The sequence below is a fragment of the Lynx canadensis genome, chromosome A3 (genome assembly GCF_007474595.2).
Source record: "Lynx canadensis isolate LIC74 chromosome A3, mLynCan4.pri.v2, whole genome shotgun sequence".
Classification (NCBI taxonomy): domain Eukaryota; kingdom Metazoa; phylum Chordata; class Mammalia; order Carnivora; family Felidae; genus Lynx; species Lynx canadensis.
This window is the reverse complement of record NC_044305.1, coordinates 98,562,829-98,574,783: the sequence shown is the minus strand read 5'-3', so window position 1 is coordinate 98,574,783 and position 11,955 is coordinate 98,562,829.

The following is an 11,955-nucleotide window of genomic DNA, read 5'->3' as shown; positions in this document are numbered from 1 at the left end:
TGATTATTACAACTGCTACCTATTAATCTGGGAGTGGCCTACCTCTTTCTTTACTTTCTTCCTGCCTTCTGTTTTTGGGGACTAGTTTCAGATTATACCTTGGAAGCTTCTGAGAGGGTTGCAAACCAACATATACGATTAAATTATTTTCCTTAAATGGGTCAACTTTATGGTATGGGAATACCTCAATAAAGCCATTATGAGAGAGTCAGAGAGAGAGAGAGAGAGACAGACAGACAGAAAGATAGACAGACAAAGGGAAAAGAAGACAGCTCTTCATCATGATCAAGGAAGCCAGGATTGAATTTAAAAATGGCACATTCTACAATACTGAAATATGACAGCTGGATAACTCCACTAAAGTGAGACACAAATGAGTTAGTTAAGATTGTGATTTATTCCTGACAGGTCAGATTTGTCAAAAGCAGTATTTTCTAAAGTGTGGTAAGCATTGTCTTGATGGCACACATGATGATATTAAGGAGTACTCAGATTTTAATTACTATGAAATTAATTGATGTGGATATTCCATTTGTGGTGGTAATATAAAATTTTCTTTGAAATTTATTAATCTTAATTAAAATAAATTAATCTAAAGCAACAAAAATATACAAATAATTATATAGCTGGAAAGAGGATATGGTAAAAAATTATGAAGATGGTTCATGAACAATTCACTTTTGGGAAACTCTAGTCTAGAGTAAACTTCTCCCAATACTCAGATTATTCTCCAAACTTCTTCAAGGTTAGTGAATTTTTGGTTACCTAAAGGGAGGATTAGGTGTGTGGGGGTATATGGCTCGAGATCACCTGTTCTGAAACCAGGGGGCACATGGCTTAAAATGGCAAATCAAAAGTAGCTCACTTCTATGTGAAAGACTGTATCTCATATTTGATTCAGTGATACAGTGAAAAAAATAAGGGCTGTTAGTTCAAAGAACTTGGATTTGAATATTTGCTGTGTGAACTGTTAAGCTTTGAACACATCACCATATCTCTGACTCCATGTCTTATGTGGGAAATGGAAATACTAGGACTTATTTTAATAGCATGGTTGTGAGGATTAACTGAAAAACCATGTAAGTGACATATCTCACCTTACATAGAGTACATAATTAAAGACTGGTTTCCTTACTTTCATTGTAGGCTATACAATCACATTCCATGGAACAGAGTGGAAAGTTGATTGGCTGTGTCATTCTGTCAAGAAGATACATGTTAAGGCTCTTGTAAGGGTTGAAGGGTGATCCCCTCTGGTCTTTCCAAGTCAAGTGCAGTTATTGGTCAGTCACACTCCAGGAACAATTAGCACAGTCTCTGGACAAAATTCACTTCCTTTCAAAAGATTTCTCTGTTTAACTCTGCCATTCTGATTACAATTCTAGACTCTTTGGTTGCTATGCAGAATGTGTGTGTGTGTGTGTGTGTGTGTGTGTGTGTGTGTGTATGCGTGGTGACTGCATCTTCTCTGCATAATGACTAGAAGATCATCCAGGGAAGCCAGATACTTCCTACTAGAGGAAGCTGATCACCAAGAACCTGGTAGTTTAGAACACTTATAGATGGAGCAGAAATGACTTCCTCCTAAGTACCATTGTATCTTTCACATAAATTACATAATTGGGTCTTTACTCAATATGCACTATGAGGAGATAGAGAATGGGCTTTGCAGTTTTACATACTTGCATGTACCTTCTCTAAGTTTTACTGGCTTTAGGACCAGTACAATCATTTGCTTCTCTTAGTCTCAGAATTCTTTTTGATGAAAAAAGAAGATAAAAGAAAGGGAGAGAGGGAGGAAGAAAGGAAGGAAGGAAAGAGGGGAAGAAAGAAAGGGAGGGAGGGAAGAAGGAATGAAAGAACGAATGAAGGAAAGGAAGGAAGGAAGAAGATTAATATCTTTTTTTGTGTGTGTGAGTGTGTGGATAATGTCTTTTCCACCAAAATGTGAGAATAAATAAAAATGAGGTAATTTGGGAAAGAATTAGAGTAGTCACTTTGTATTTTTGTGCCTTCTATTCTTCCCTCCTCTTCTTTTGACTCAAGTTTGGAGGTTAAAAGCACTTGTTAAGTAACTAATCTACTTAGATATGATGGGTAGAGATTACAAAAGCCATAAGGGCATAGTTCTTATCATTGAAAACAACTACCGCTTAGATTAGACAAAAACGTGTTTAACATAAATTGCATTGTGGAGCAATGGTCAGGAACTGTATGTAAAAGCTAATAAAAATCCTTATAAATATCACTGGGAAGCTTCTACTGAGAGGATCTTCTTTCTCCTATATCACCTCATTACAGTGACATTTCAGTCAATATATTTTTGACTTGATGCATGAGTGGCTTTGTTCCTAAGGCAGCGAATACTGTTTCACCAGCAAACTTGTCATACTTAGAGAAACAGCAAGATGGGGCTGTATTGTTATTGTCACTTTATAGTGAGGGAATGAAGCCTCACTGAGGTAGAGTAACCCACCCAGAGTCATATAACTAGGGAGGGAGCCCCCAGAATCTGCTCTATGCAATCCTAGAGACTACTCCTTGTCACCGTGTGTCACAGCCTCCCCAGGTAGGTTGTCTGGCAGATGGCATGTGTGAAAGGCATTCTGCCGGTTTTCAGAAATGACAGGATAAAAGCCTTAGTAAGTTCTGAAGGGACAGACATCATGCACATAGATCAGAGGCATGGGCTAGCTAAGGTTGCTACTGGAGCACACTTTGGGGATGGCACTGATTCCAGGTTTAAAAGAGCACAGCACGTGTTCAAAGAGCAAAGCCTGGGTGCTTGGTTCTGAAATAATTAACTTTCTTTTGTTTTTCGGTTTGAGCAGACAAAAGGGACCCTGCCATCAGCTTCCTTTTTCTAACTCTTATTAAAAACTCTGCAATTACAGCCCTCTGGGTTAATATTCCTGCCCACATGCACATGGAGACCAACTCTTTCCATTTGTTTGTGGAAAAGGCCATCATGATGTGAAGTAGGGAAAATGTTAATAGTCTCTATCTTTTGAAGAGCGATCTGTTTCTGAGAAACCATCCATTACATCTTGAGTGTGATTTTCAGCATAATGCTGAGAATGTATGGTTTTTACTGCTTTTTTAAACTTTTGCAAGATGGATACTGTTTAAAAAATACTGTGATAGGGGCGCCTGGGTAGCTCAGTTAAGCATCCGACTTCGGCTCAGGTCATGATCTCACGGTTTGTGAGTTCAAGCCCCGTGTAGGACTCTATGCTGACAGCTCAGAGCCTGGAGCCTGCTTCAGATTCTGTGACTCCCTCTCTCTCTCTGCCCTTCCCCTGTTCACACACTCTCTGTCTCTCAAAAAATGAATAAATGTTAAAAAATTTAAAAAATACTGTGATAAAAATGCACATAGAGAAGGGTGGTGTTTGGATTCTGTGTGGTGAATGTTGGGGGTTTGTGGGGTTCTTTTCTTCAGTTGAAAGCTGATCTAGGCAAAGTAATACTTTGGATACATACAAGTTTGTCTTTGGGGCATCTCTTTCTCTCCTTTTTGTGAGCCTCTCTCTCCTACCTCCTGGAATCCCATTCCTTTACGAAATTGCTCAAGCAGCTTACTCTCTTGGATTTAATTCACACGTCAAACACTGTCCTCTGACACCAATACGCAGGGCTAGGGGTTCAATTTTGTAGAAAAAAGAGTAGTGAAAAAAATCTCCATTTCTCTCATCTCAAGTGGAGCAGGCAGATCGGACTTTGTTTTTTTAAGTTTATTTGTTTTGAGAGAACAGAGATAGCATGAGTGGGGCAGGGGCAGAGTGAGGCGGGGAGAGAGAGAATCCCAAGCAGGCACAGCACTGCCTGCAGAGAGCCTGATGTGGGGCTTAAACCAACGAAGCCATGAGGTCATGACCTGAACTGCAGCCAAGAGTCAGACGCTCAACCAACTGAACTACCCAGGTGCCCCAGATCTCAGGCTCTGCTACTTAAAGCAGGGTCCTGGGACCAACAGCATAAGCACCACCTGGGAATTTGTGAAAAATGCAGAAGTCTGGGCTCCACCTCCAACTGAATGAATCAGAATCTGCCTTTTAACAAGATTCTCAGGTGATAAAGGTTGAGGAAGGTCTGCCCTGGAAACCCGCTGGTTTCCATGGGAGAGAAAATCCACGTTGGGATTTCCTAAGTATCATGTCTCAGCACAGTATACTAATACCAGATGATCTTAATACTTACTAGAGTGCGAGGTTGATTTGCTCAGGTTTAGGGTTAAGTTGAATAGGCAGTGATAATCATGAAAATACTAACATTACTACTACTGCTACCAGCTGCCATGTTTGAGTGCTTATTATATCGATACACTGGAAAAGTTTTCTCATTTTTCACCATGTTTCTATGAGGTAAGTACAATCCGTGTCTCTGCTGCACGTGTGGAGAAACCAAGCTTCAAGATATTAAGGCCACACAGCCGGTGAATTAGAGATTAGGTTGAAGCCCAGGTGATCTGGCTCCAAAACCTAAAACAGTATTTTGACCGTGAACTTTTAGAATTCTGATCTGATTTATGAATCTTCAAACCAGAAATATAACAGTTAAGTTTTCACCAATGAATCTGACACAGAACCCCTTTTTGGAGTGATGGAACAACTCTCTAGAATAGATTCTACAGAACCTCTGAGAGCTGTCTCCTCTTGTCATAGCTTCCCAGATGATGACGGACATAGGGAACATGGTGGGGCAGGTAAGTGGGCACTTTGCATGTAACTTTGAGGCACTGAAAGGCCCAAAAGTCTCTGACAGGTCTGTGATCAGTATGAAGCTCTTGCAACTACATTCATTTTGTTTCAGCCCTGGAAAACATTTTATGGTAAGTTCTCTGTTAGGTCTCCAGTTAGCAGCAGACCATAGATTTTTCTTTCTGAACACAGTGATGAGCCACAGTGGGCTTTTCTCAAGCTCAAATTTTATTTCAAGTTTCATTCTTTAAGCTTCAAAAGTGGCATAACTTCTGCTTTCTGCCTTGGGCTCTATAGTCTGTTTCTTCCTCCAGATTCACATGCTACCCTCCTCCTCCTTGCTCTGGGCCCCCAGCCTCTATGGATGGCACTAACAGGCTGCTCTTGCCCTCTGGCTTATGGTTGGATTTGGTCAATGGGTAACGACACGTCAGAGTGCAGAGGGATAGAGAGGTCAGGTTACTTATTTACTTGGTTCTCTGCCTGCTGGGCGACACTTTCAGTGCATTTTTGCAACCAAATGTCACAGCTCCAGTTGGCAGTTCTTTCTTACAGCTGCATATTATCCTAGGCTCCCTCAGGTCCAGGGGTGGGAATGGACCCTGCTCCTCTGGTGAGTCACTGCCCCTTGTTGGTTTCCCTTCATTCCACCCATTCATCTGCAAAAAGTCCTTTATTAGACTCTGCTCATCTTCACCATTTGGCCATGCCATTTACTTTCTGCTTGGACCTTGAATGATATATAAATCAACATATAATTGGGTCTACTTAAATTAAAATGAAATTTAAGTTATTTTCTTATTACATTGTGTTACTTCTTTCTCATATATTCCCCTATTTCCTGAATCTTTCAATAAAATCAGTATTCCAGAAAATGTACCATGTTCTTCCACTGACTTCTTCCAGGTATTTCCAAGAGTAGTATGAGCAATCTAGATGGAGGATGCTGTGAAACTGATACGAATGTTCACACCTGAGAGACAAGAATAGAACCAAAATCATAGCCTTGAGACGCTAATTTCTTCTAATCAGAGAAATGGAGGATGTGGGTCACTGTCTCGGATGAAAACCCTTGTGAATCACTGCAGCGGGGTGAGAAACAGCGTAGAGACGATGGGGAGATGGGGAATGCTATCAGGAAGACTCCTATGGAGAAAAAAATAAAACAAAATAGCTGCCCTGGAAAGTGCCTATGGCCTCAAGCAGGAGTGAAAATGGAATGTAAGGTGTAAGATGTTTCCCTAGTTGTGAGAGATGTTGGTGTTAAAGCATCTCTGAATCCACATGGTGGCTGGCAGAACACGAACACCTTTTCTAGAGGCAAAAGACATCCGGATCAAGTCAGACATGTTGCCGGGGCCAGCATTGGAAAGGAGGAAAGAGAACTGATGAAAGACTGAGAGGCCTTTTGAAGAAATGGAGGAGAAGCTAATGAGAGCCTTCTCTGGAGCACCAGGGGTGATGGAGGGAATGCTGAGGAAATGGCTGCCTGAGCTCAGTGGACTAAATAAATCCCCCCCACCCAAGATGGCAGGTGGACTCTTTGTCTTGTTAATAAGGATGACTGCCAGGACAGAGATTTTGCTCTGAAGCCAAAGAAAATGTGAAAAATGGGAGCTAGAATTTCTTAAGCAGATATTGTGCCAGGCTCTTAAACAGAGTAGTCTCATGTTTATCTTCTTAAAGATGTTTTTTCCTTTTCATTTCATACAGGAGGAAACCAAGGCTCAAAATTTACTAGCACAGGGTCACAAAACTAGTAAGCATGAGAGCCACACTCAAATTCAGCTGGCTACAAATCTGGAGCCAGATGTCCTAACTTCCTCGTAAGGCCCAGAGAGGGTCACTTCCCTGCCTCATTGTGGATGAAGGGATAAGCAGAAAGCAGTCAGCATAGGGTTGGAGTGCAATAAGTCAGACAATTAAGAAAAACTGATTCATACACCCACAGCCTGAAGGAAGAGGTCTATGAACTGGAAAGAGGAAAAATTGAGGAACTCCCTGAAAGAGACAGTTTTAAGCTAGCCATCTGTGGCCAATGAAGTGAATAAGGTGAAAGCCCATATTTTAAGCTTACATTAACCATATGTATTATTCAGTCAGACCCCACAGCACATCCCCTCCCCCCCACACACACACACTCCAGCAAATCTCAGCTGAATATCAGAATGCATTTAAAGCACCAGACCACAAAATGACTATATTGAGAAAACTGATCCCAAATTTACTGTGCATGAAAATCACCCAGGAGTGGCAGTTAAAACTGACTCCTAGGCCCCATCTGATTCATTAGGTCTGGACTGGAGCCCAGGAATCTGCATTATAACAAGCACCCAGGTGACTTGGATGGAGATTGCTCCTCTGCTTGAAGCACTGGCTTTGAAGCGGTTTGATTTGAAATCTGACCTAGGAAGTGGTCTCAGTAGGAAAACAAGGATATATGGCAGAAACATAAATGAAACTAGTCATTAAGTGTTGTTTAATATAACTCTGGACTTTTTCTCATCAATTTTTCTGCTTAGGCTCTATACCATTGTCCACTCACTCTTGGACCATTTAATAGACTTTATTATTGAGGTTCCTAAACATATTCTTTTTTTTACCCACTACTTCATCTAATCTGATATATCCTAACAGGTAACTTTTCCATACCCATTTCATAATGCTATTCTTTTCCCCAAAAGTTCAAGTTTTCTTTATGATTAAGGGATAAAGGCCAGTATCCTTGCTGTGGCATTTAAAGTTCTCTAAAATCTAGCCCTCCTTATCTTCCAGGATAATCTGTATCCTACATAGAGTAAGCTTGTTTCCTCTTCTTTAGCAAGTATGCTCTGAGCAGCCATTCTTCCATGTACTAGCTAATACTCCAGTTACGAGGAACGAAACTCCTCATTCCTTCTACCTGATGGAAGACAGAGGGAGGTGTGAGGACTAAGCAGTGGTATGCTGGTATAAGGTTAACAATCAGCTCTCTCTGGGGAAAAAAAGGTCCTGATGGTTAGCATTTGTCAATTTCAGCGGTGTAAATAATCTCATTACAGCTGATTTCAAGCTAGAGATATGACAGCACTGAAAGTAAGGCCTGGAAGTTCTGTGCACAGGTGGACCCCTACATAAGCTAACCGGAACATATCACTGGGACGAGAGGTCACTCCCTTCTCATTTCACACACCCCAGTCATGTCTGGCTGTAGGAAAAACTCGACACATCTTTTTCACAGTGGTTGGAGGGATGACTAGTCTACGTGCAAAATTGGTTCCCAGGGCCTGGCTGGTTTCTGGCCTGATGGCTTCTGTCCTGGGTAGCACTCAGAGTCCTGCCAGCAAATGTTGACATCTAGGTGGTGAACGATGCATTCTGCACTCTTGGTACTTTCAAGGCCCCGAGCCCCTTCCTCATCAGCTGACTTGCTTCACCTCAGCCTTTGCTGGGGCTACAGTCTCTGTGTTATGGTCCATGTGGCTCTTGGCTCATGCTGGGCTCCCATAATTGCTTCCCCACTGCCGGCCTGTCGTTCCCACCTCAGCCATCTTCCAAGTACTGATTGGGTGCAAGCAGGGACTTCCTGATCCCCAATCGGGGTGGCTGAGGACACTCTGGCGGCAATATGAATGATCTTCTCTCTGTGTAGTCTCTGCCTTTATTTCTTTTCCACCATATAGATAGTGCCATGCTAGTCACAGAGATTGTTAAAGAGAACTTGAAAGCTCCCCGGTCTTCCTCATCAAGGAATGAGTGCCAGTGGTCTGAAGTCCCCTAACCTGTTTGCTGTTTGCTTGTTTCTAAAACCACAGCAGCATTCTTTTTATATTTATTTATTTATTTATTTATTTATTTATTTATTTATTTATTTATTACTTTTTTTGTTTGAGAGAGAGAGAGAAAGAGAGGAAGAGGGAGAGAGAGACATAATCTTAAGCAGGCTCCATGGTCAGCTCAGCACCCATTGTGCGCTCGGTCCCACAACCCTGGGATCATGACCTAAGTTGAAATCAAGAGTCAAATGCTCAACTGACTGAGCCACCCAGGCGCCCCTGTGGCATTCTTTACCCCGACTTTCAACTTAGAGTGGTTAGCAGGGTTCAACTCTTCTCTCTGTCCTTCCCTATTCTCCCCTGACTTTTATTTTCCTTGCCAAAGGGCTTCTATTTCCATTTCCTTTTTGGAAAATCACCTTTCTTATATACTGAGTTCTCCCTGCACTATAGGAAGGACATATGAACAAACAAATACACTATTTAGTCTCTCCACAGGTGCAAACAAAGGTATAAGAGCAGCAAATAACAAAATGACATTGAGCTTTGACTCCAGAATGTGGAGTCAAAATGATGGAGTCTCCAGTCTCTCAAAGTTTCTTCCATTAATTGTTCTCAGGCTGGCATATACTGTCTGTCATCTTAGATGGACCAAGGTGTGCGGACTCAGGGGTACCAATCCCACCGCCTTTCTTTCTGCTGCACTGATGCTACTTTTGTCTTTTTCATGGGATTCAGTTATCAGGTTTTTAGGCTTAAATTAATATTCACGTTTGCAAGATTTCTGGTTTTTAAGATTATAGTAGGAAAGAGGTCAGTTTTGAGATTCCAATCTGTCTGCCGACCTTTTGTCTACTCACCACTTTCTCCTTCTCTGGCATAAGGAGCTTCATGATTTAACCTTAATGGTGAGAGAGTAGGCAGAAGAACAAGGGGGAAAAATCCCCTACCATTACTTTAATACTTTTGAATATTATGTTAGTTCACAGTTTCTAATACATCGTTGCTCTCCTCTCTCCATAGGAGGAGTAGTGGTATTTTATTATTGGGTGTAGCTTCTCTGCCCATAGTGGGGAACTGACTTTGTGCTTTCTCTTTTATTTCTTGTACCCAGGGGTGGTGCATATTCTTTTCCTTGCAGGAAACACCCTTGGGTGATAGTTTCCAGAAGAATCCCTTCCTCTCTATTATGGCTAAAAAGGAAGTGAGGTCAGGTCTCTACTGAAGACCTGTTTGTTGCTAATTTGAGGGGTAGGAAGCCTACATTGGCACATTTGAGCATATTTGACCTCAAACTGCATCTGGGGGGAACAGGTACTTGCTCACATATATTATTATTATTTTTTTTTTCCTTTTAGGTTGTTGCTCTGTGGCTGTATATACTCCATGGTCAGGGTTCTGGAAAGGAGGAGGGGTATGTGACAGTTCTTAACTCTAACACTTCCCACCATGGGAGTCTTCTTTCTTTCTTTGTTTGTTCTAACTTTTATATTTAATCAAAGATCAGCTTAAATCCCAATTTATTTGTCAGCTACCCATCACCTATTTTAGCCTGTATTTCAAGCTATTCATCAGTCTGGTTCACTGACCTGATAGCATGCTTTTGAAAGTAGTGATCTTGTAATTCTTTGTATCTCACTACACTTGGCATAATATAACCTTTAAATAAATTTTAATTAACCAATTAATAATTGTACTGCATTTGATATTTTATAAGCTCTTATTCAGATGCTCTTCTATATATTTAAGCACTTTACATACTGGAAATCTACATTTCAGAGGATGCACATCTATCTCAGGCAAGGGATCTGCCTCTATAGAGACAAGAGACAAGAGACAAGAAGAATCCTGGCTGTATTGCTTTCCAATGCTGTCATCGCGCCCAGAGTCCAAGTTCTGAGACTCAAGGGCTTGAAACAGAACCATAGATGAGTCAGCAATTACCCTGATGGCAATTCTCCCAGAGAGAAAACGTTGAACAACTGGAATGACTTGTCCCTTCAGGGTCTTAAGTATTTAGGGGGGTAATCTTCTCACTGGGTATTTCTAAATTATTTAAACTAAATTGGCCTACCCTGTGGTCTGTTCTCTCCACAGGATTTGAAAGGCTATTTCCTTCTCACAAGTGGGTAGGTTTATAGCTTAATCAAAATGACAATTACCTAAGGCATTATGCCTATTATAAACCACATCCATTACAGGGTCACCAAGGCAGGGAAGAGGGAGTGGGGAGGAGGAAGTTCAGGCTGCTAGTGTAACTGGAAAGCAGTTTCTCTTTGTCTTCTATACTTTCCCCTGACGGTTAGAAGTGAGTCGGCCTTTGGCGTAATTCATCCTTCCCAGAGGCACTCAGTGGCCCATTTCTGGGGTCAGTATGTAAGCATGCTAGTTCTTCACATCTACATATTTGATGACACATCACGACAGGACACAACAGCCAGGAATTCAGGCTGCCTTTGTCCTCCATGCCTCCAGATAATTTCTTCTGTGACACACAGGACTTTCATTATTTTGACAAGAGGAAAAATAGAGAGTGCTGGGATATGCAGACATTCCAACATTTTAGCAGCTGTTGTATTTGGGATTTATATTTTTCAATGTGGAAGCTCTAAAAGTGGTATTGAAACCAATGGGTAGATGTTGTACTGAGGCTGTTTTCAGTTTTATGTAACCATTCTACCAGGCCATACCTGCATGGATAGGTACAATCAAAGAGATATGAGCAGTACATAAAATTTTTAATGACCTTAAACTTTGACTCAAGAATTGACTAGAAATATGGAAGCTCCAGTCTCTAAAAATGTCTTCTCTTAGGGTGATCAGGTTGGCACATAATGCTCATCTTGGCAGACCAAACTACCCTGTTTAAATGCTAAGCCCACTCTGTGATATTTCTTTTTTCTGTACTGATGCAGCAGAAATAAGTTGATGTTATTTTTTCTCTTTCATGAGGTTATTTGTCACTTGCTCTCTAGTCACAATGGTTACTAAAATCAATCTTCTTGCCTTAGATGGTTATGGTCACTTTAATACTTCAACAATTAGATTAATTCTCTATTATTCCAAGACTGTGTACTGCCCCTCCCCTATGGTGATTTGGACATACTATTTGCACATAAACTTTTGCATAACAAATTAGGTGAAGTGAAGTGAGGAGAAAACTGGCAGAAGGGAATTTTTTTTTTTTTTTGAGTCCTTAAAGCAGGGAGCAATTTATCCCCTAAATGAGATCTTCATTCTCTGGGAGGCCCCCATGGCTAAGCTCATTAAAAAATAGAGCTATAAGCACATCATAAACCAGGTAAAAGGTCTCAGTGTGATCCTTGGAAAGATGCCAAAGTAGAGAATCACAAAGGGAGGTCGGGGACCAAGATGAGAAATCTGGATCTACCTTGCTTTGTGGATATATTTCTCCAAATTACAGTGAAAAAATGCTTAGAGACAGAGCTGTAGAGATAGAAATTTGGGTTTTCTTTTAGGAGATCACCCTATTCATTAGT